This window comes from Nicotiana attenuata, chromosome 2, assembly GCF_001879085.1.
Source record: "Nicotiana attenuata strain UT chromosome 2, NIATTr2, whole genome shotgun sequence".
Classification (NCBI taxonomy): domain Eukaryota; kingdom Viridiplantae; phylum Streptophyta; class Magnoliopsida; order Solanales; family Solanaceae; genus Nicotiana; species Nicotiana attenuata.
Genome location: NC_031990.1, coordinates 81,045,144 through 81,053,450, shown reverse-complemented (window position 1 = coordinate 81,053,450; position 8,307 = coordinate 81,045,144).

Genomic DNA, 8,307 nt, shown 5'->3' with positions numbered 1-8,307 from the left:
AAATGTTCGGTGGTCCATTAGCAAGATGCCTCGGACCTTCTCAAACGGAGTATGTAATGAGGGAAATACATGAGGGGCATTGCGGGAATCACGCAGGAGGAAGATCACTAGTAAAAACCTTGATTAGAGCAGGATATTACTGGCCTAAAATGGAGGAAGAAGCGGAAAGTTTTGTAGCTAAATGTGATAAATGTCAAAGGTACGGTAACAACATGCATAGACCTGCGGAGTTGTTACATGCGGTCATATCACCATGGCCATTCATGAAGTGGGGAATGGATATCGTGGGTCCATTACCACAAGCAAAAGGACAGGTAAAATTTTTGCTAGTACTTACTGATTACTTCACTAAATGGGTAGAGGCAGGAGCATTCAAACAGGTACGAGAAAAAGAGGTCAAAGACTTCATTTGGCGTAATATCATCTGCCGATTTGGTGTACCAAAGGAGATTGTATGCGACAATGGCCCTCAATTTATCGGAGCTCAAGTCACTGAGTTTTTTGAGAGCTGGCAAATTAAGAGAATCACATCTACACCTTATCACCCAGTAGGCAATGGGCAAGCGGAATCAACGAACAAAGTCATAATCAATAATTTGAAGAAACGTTTAGAGGAATCAAAGGGTAATTGGCCTGAAGTGTTACTCGGAGTTTTATGGGCATATCGCACGACAACAAAGACGAGCACAGGTGAAACTCCTTTCTCTTTAGTTTATGGAGCTGAAGCATTAATCCCAGTTGAAATAGGAGAACCGAGTGCACGATTTTCACAAGCAACACAAGAGTCTAATGATGAAGAGATGCGGGTCAATTTGGATCTACTAGAAGGCAAGAGAGAAGCCGCATTAATAAGAATGGCAGCACAAAAGAAGGTGATCGAACGATATTACAACAGGAAAGCACGACTGCGATACTTCAAAACTGGGGACTGTCACACCTCCTTTTTTCACTACTACACCCTGCGAAGGGTATAATAAAAGGAGTTTTTCCAATTAAAGGACAATCGAAACGGGATTCGTTTATTAAGAGATTCAGAGTCGCCACTTGGGAGATTTACGGTGTCCCAAGTCACCGGTTTGAATCCCGAATCGAGGAAAGGGTTTGAATCTGTATTACAGTCGCGAACCAGAAATCGGAGTAAGGAATTCTGTTAACTCGGGAGAAGGGGTTAGGCATTCCCGAGTTCCGTGGTTCTAGCACGGTCGCTCAACTGCTATATTTGGCTAAAATCTGATTTTAGTACATGTTATCCTATTGTGCAATTTTAAAAATTACTTACCGCTTTTAATTAAAAAATTTTAAGAAATTGAACGTCATTTAAAAACGTGTTTTTGGATCACGTCACATGAAATGCACCCGGATCCTCGACACATTTTATTCGACGTTTTGGGATTTGGATTTGGGTCGCATGAAATGCACACCCGAATTTAGGAAGGTAAAATTATTAAAGAACGCGCCTAAAGTGGCTAACAGGTTATTATCTTTGCGGAGGGCCGTGAAATTCGCTAAACAGCACGCCCCGAATTCTAAGTATTTTAATATAAGCATTTAATGAGGGCCCCGCAATTTATGCATTTTGTTTGGCGAGGCTCATCTCACTTTATTATTTAAAGGCCATCCTAGAGCAGACTATAAGTTTTCTATTGAATTTGTCTCTAAAGAGCCTTATGCTAATTATAAGCATCAATTGCTATTATTTAAAGTAATCAAGAAAAATGGGCCTCAAGTTCAAGTCCGTACTTGAGCAAGAGGAAGCGCCTCTTAACTCAAGCATGCTACTTAACTCAAGGGCCCCAAAGGCCTATGATTAAACCGCTCAAGAGCCAATACATTCAGTAAGTAAGATGGAATTTAACAAATCATGAAGAGCGGCCCAATAAGAGGTCCAGATTTTGATTGCAGAAAGTCAGGTGGCCTGGGCCTGTGATAAGCCCAATATCGAATGCCAGTTTCATTTTCGGGCTGGTTAACTCTTAACGGGCTGCTACATATATGGATTCAAATCAAAGACCAAATCAGCCAAACGTTGGGTCTAATCTAAGAAGTAGCTAACTTTGAAATTGATTTTTGTTAATATTGACTCGGATTGACGAGGCACAATCAGTTAGGCTAGCGATCCAACATATCATTCCATATTATTCCAATTTAACCCTCAGATTCATATGATATCATATTTGACCTTCTGTTAACCGCTCATGACAATCAAATATCTAATTATAGATTACAAACGGAAATATATGATCTCAAAGGCACTTCTACGTTCAGAACATTTCAAATCAAAACCAACACAAGGAAGTGACTTGTATTATATTAAAGCTCAAGTTAGACTAATGATCACCGATTCAATAACCTCAAACAATCCAACTCCTGTTATAACCAAAGCTAATCTATACTAGATAATTGCTCATCAATTAACATCTAACTATGGACATGCGATAATCCAGACATACAGGGACTTGAACATCCAATGTCAACTAAATTAACTCTACTCAAACACACACTGAAGTTCAACATAATCCTAAATAATTCGAACTAGCACTAAAAATCCACTAAAGTCCATTAACAGTCCATTGACAGTCCTGATTGTTCAAGTCTAATAAGGATATTAACACATTCATGAACACTACACGAAATATAAACTGTCTAACAGCAAGCTCATAACAAAATCGTGCAGCAGGTTTTATTTCATCTTCAATTGGGTGTTCATATGGCTTCAGAGTCAAATATGTACCTGGAAGTTGTAAATAAGAAGGAAAAGGAGAGATCGGCAGCAGTAGATGACAAGCAACAGTGTTAAACACAGCAGCAGGGACAATTGCAGGTTCAACACAACTTAACAAAGCTCAAGAATGAGTTACAGAGAATCAACAGCAGCTAATCGATCAAAAACAAACTTGTTTGACCTCAAGTTTACTCGAAATTGAACTCGGAAGTTACAAAACACCTTCAGCACTCAAAAACACCCAGCAACAACTCGAATAAATCCCAAACACCTTCAGATGCTTTAAACCTTCGAGTACAGAACAGAAACAGAGAAATCCGAGCTAATTCTGATCCTAAATGAGCTAACCAGTTGAATTAAGAGCTGAAATTTGAGAAATAATCTAAGGAAGATCAATGTAACAATTTTTTTTGTATTTTTCTGTGGCTTTTGTGTATGTTTTTTTTGTTTTGGAGATTTTCTAAGGTGAGAAAGAGAATTTCAGATCTAGTGTTTGAATCTGAAATTCAAATTTAGCTTCTGGAAACTAAGACTATTTTGGGGGAAATTTTTGGGGTTCCAAACTTACTAATGAAGGCAAATAAGCTGCCTTTTATAGGCAAAACCTCAGGGGGGAAGCTTCTAGATCTCACTCACACCTTTCCCCCTCTTTTATTTTCAGATTTTGATTATTTAGTCCTTTATTTTATGACTTGTTACTCAAGTTACTGCACTATGTTTTTGGTAATCATAACTAAAGCCCACTTCTAGAAGGGTCTAGGGTGTTCTAGTTTCAATTTCTATCAGATTCCCCATGCTAAACTACCTATATTACCCTTCCATCAGCCCTGAAATTACTAACCCACCCCAACCCTGTTAACTAACCTAAATTTTCTAACTAACCTTAGTCAGATAACTATGGTTAAGTACTCAATAGGGGCTAAAGACTCAGTTTAATCATTCATACCAATTAATCAGAACAAGAAGATTAAATCCAGCCAAGTTCAGCAATTCAAACGTGAAATTATACTGAACAAAATCAAATATCAAAATGAATCTACTTGTATCTAAAACATGAACGAAACTAGTCAAACAGCCATGAAAGCCATTGTCAAACACAAAACCCTAAGACAAATTAATTCCAAATTGGGAACAAAATCATTGCCAAATAACTAACACAGATGGAAAAATTACTTAATCAGAAAACAAAAAGCAATTGAATTCAAATAATAAAGAATGAGAAGAAACTCACCTATGCACGACCGGGACGGAGACTGAAAACTCGATTCGAGCCTCGGAACAATGTTAAGCATTTTGTTCTTCTCAAAGAACAAACGAAAACGTTGTTTCGTGACTCGAATCCAATGCCAGACTCAAGAAATCGAGCAAAAATCGAGCAAAATGAACTTCTAGGGTTCTGGCGGCTCTATGATTTAAAATTCGAGCCGTTCTGGTGATGTTCGAAGAAATCTGGTTGGGTATTAGGAATGAGGAAGGTTAGGGGATGCTGTGGTGTTATTTTGGAGCGTTTGGAGCCGGCGCCACCGTGCACGGTGGTGGCGGCGCCTAGGGTTTGGTAGATTTGAAGGGATTGGGTAGGATTTGAGGGGAGAGGGGTTTGGATTTGGAAAGGGGAAGACGAGAAGAGGCTGTGGTAAAATTTTGGGGGCCATTGGGTGAGCGCCGCCGGCGGAGACGATTTCCGGCCAGCGGCTCATGGCGGAGAGTGGCGGAGATGATGGTGTTTTGCCGGCGTTACGGGGGGGGGGGGGGGTACGAGGAAGAGACATACTGTCTCTAGGGTTTAAAGACATTTTTATGTAAAATTTGCATCTATTGGGAGCCGCTGGATCAAAGAAGATGGATGGCTTGGATCTATTGACGCCAAACGGCATCGTTTTGTCTTAAAGGAGGGGGGGGGGGAGCTGGGTTTGNTTTTTATTTTGTATTTATTTTTATTCATTATTTATATTTTTCTGATTTTTATTAAATGCCAAATCAACAAATAAAAACCCAAATCGACTTCTAGAATTATATTACTCAATTTCCAACTACACTAATTCCTAATTTAAATGCAAACTAAGACAAATTACAAGTATAAATGCAAAAGAACCATTTTTGTTATTTTCTTTATTATTTTTTGTAGTATTGACTACTAATTAATCCTAAAATGTGACATTAACCCTATGCAAATGCCAAGTATTTTTGTATTTTTTATGAATTAAACAATAATAAACGTGCACAAACAAATGCAAACAATTAACAAAACATGCCACAAAAATCCCTAAAATTGCAAATAATGAAAGAAGTTATTTTGTTTTGAATTTATGGGAATAATTCATATGGGGCAAAAATCACGTGCTCACAACAGTCACTTCGTGGGTCAATTTGGCCATGATGTTATATATACGAGATTTGATACGTGGTTCAAACAATTTGTAAGTTTATCCTGATAATGTTCTAACATTATGTACGTAAATAATGTTTGTAAGTTAGGCTAACTTATGAATTTTTTTTAACACTATGTAGGTGAATAATCCAAATAATGGTGTAAACTAATTTTTGAAAGATATATCTTGGGGACCTGGCTTGAGGTCACAACAATGTCTAAGTACATAGTGAATGGTTATAAGTTCCATACAGAGGATTGCTCTAAAAATAAAAATAGCAACAACAGCGGGGTGTGGGTTCAAGGTGGTGATGGCAACCAAGTTGGAGATATTGATTATTATGGTGTGGTCAAAGAAATAATAGAACTAGAATATACAGGTTGGCCATTTAAGAAATTGATACTCTTTAGATGCAAGTGGTTTGACCCAAATCCAACAAGAGGTACAAGAGTACACAATCAATACAACATAATTGAGGTTAATCATACGAGGGAGTATGATCGCTATGATCCTTTCATAATTACACATAATGTTAGGCAAGTGTATTATGCTCCTTATCCATTGCGGCGGAATAAGTCCGATTGGTGGGTTGTAATAAAAACTAAGCCTCTATGTAGGGTGGAAGTCGAGAATGTGTTAGATGTTGCATATCAAAACGATATCTCCGGTGTTCACCAAATAGTGGACAATCAGCTAGAAAATGATTTCGAACATCCTGAACACATATTGGAAGAAGTTGATATAAATGAAGTAACAATTATAGAAATTGAGGACGAAGAATCAACTGATGAAGCTCAAACAAGTGAGGACGAAGAATTCTCGGACGAGGAACAATACGTCGATGAGCTTTAAAAAGTTGGTTTTTTAAATAGCTCTTATTTTATAGCTAGTTTCTTATATGTTTCAATATAATAATATGTATTATATTATGCAGATGGCAGGCAAGGGTCAAGGTAACAATGGCCCTACTGGTTCTCGGGGTTAAGAAAAGGCTAAGAAGGAAAAGAGGAGGGTAGTTAATAATACTCCCTCTTTTCCACCCTCTACAGAGATGCCTATGTCTTATCCTCCACCCCACGGCTATACTGAGCTGCCACAGCATCACAAGACCTACACCTTCATGCAGACACTAGGTCTTTCATCACAGGGCCATAAGACTATACGTCCGACATACAGTCCAACTTCCTCACGACCACGTGGATCGCAGCCATCTGTATCGCATGGATCGCATCCATCCATGTTACATCCACATGGATCACAGCCACTCGGGTCACATCCATCAGTATCACAGCCACTTGAGGTCCATCCAGCTATGCCGCAGTCACAGGGATCGCAACAATCTTCATCAGCGACTCCATCTATTTCAGGCCTTCGCCTGCGAGGTAGTAGCTCTGACCCCCTACACCGTCCACACATGCCTCTGATATACATGCTTCGAATGATGATGCTGATGATGGCGAGGAGGTGCATTATGATCAATATGGCAGGATCATCATAGTCCTTGAGGGTGATGGGTATGAGTTATTTGTTATTTTTGCATTTATTATTTTGTAAAGTTTTTACTAAGATATTAATGTGTTTATATTGTTAAATTGCAGGTTTATCCCGAGTAATAAGACTACGAGGATAATCACCAAAGCCATCAGAAAGATTTATGATGGCCCTTATGTGACTTGGACTGATTTCCCATTCTCGCTAAAGGAGCAAATTTTCAATCAATTTAAGGTATAAATGTTCTTTTAAGCAGTTTAATAATTTATATTTATGATATTTCTTGTTTAATATTTAACTTTTGAAATACAGAGCAAGTGTGTATGGGAACACCGCTATAGCGCGGAAGTGGCTGCAAATTTTCATCACAAAGCTCGCAAGCGATTGTCGCATACTTTCTTCGAAGCTAGAAAGAAGAACAAGAAGCCTGCCTGGTTACTTCAAAATTCATGGGATGATTTGCAAAGGCAATAGCTTACCGCAAAGTTCTTAGAGAAGAGCGAAAAAGGAAGGAAAGCTCGCACATCTGAGAAGAGAGGATCCTTGCACACTGGAGGTGCGATCAGCCTAGGGACAATAAAAAGAAGATTGGTACGTAATTGCTTAAATTATTTTAATTTTCAAAGTACATCTATTCTGTTTATTAACTATATTAATTTGTTTTCATGAAAAGAAGTTGGGGCGTCCAATGAACCATGATGAGCTATTCAAGGAGACGCATATTGTAAAGAAGAAGAAAGAGACGGATCAAGAAAGGTGGGTCGAGGACCGGGCCTCGATTGTATATGTAAGCTTTCACTTTTCTTTAAGTATTTTAATTTACTTTTATATAAATTTTGAAATACTAATTCAATTTAAATTTTCGTATAGGGTCGCTACCAAACTAATGTGGAGGAATTCATCCGCACTCAGTATCACGACCCGGATTTCCCACCCTCGGAAGTCGTGATGGCGCCTACTAATAGGAGCTAGGCAAGCCAATTAATTTAACATTTCTCTCGACATCATTAACAGTACAAAGAAGAACGAAGCAATTAATATAAAAACGGAAGTCTCGAAACATAAATAACTGAAACCAAGTGCGGAAATTCAAATACACCTCTATCCAGGTCTGGTGTCACTAACTCACGAACTTTTACTGAATGCTAAATACAAGGTCTGAATAAGAATACAGTACTGTCTGATCCGATACAAAGGAAATCAAACGAAAGACAGAGATAAGAGAGACTCCGGGCCATGCGGACGCCAGCAAGGCTACCTCGGAAATCTCCGGACTGAAGTAAGCTCCCAACGCTCCTACTGCTGTCCAAAAGCTCCTGCTCCGGTACTATAATCTGTGCAAAAAGCATAGAAGTGTAGCATCAGCACAACCGACCCCATGTGCTGGTAAGTGCCTGGCCTAACCCCGGCGAGGTAGTGACGAGGCTAGACAGGACCTACGAAAAACAACCTGTGCAGATATATATATACAAAGACAATAGAAATAACAACAGAGAATATCAACTAAAAAAAGGGGAAGGGGGCATGCTCGGGGAAAATACAGCGAATACAGATCAACGGATATAACGACGAAACTATCTCAATACCATAGCTCATATATATAAGTGGTCGGCGCGCCACACGATCTCATTTCTTAATTCATAAGTGGACGGCGTGCCACACGATCCCATTTCCTAATATAAAAGTGGACGGCGTGCCACACGATCCCATTTCATAATATATATA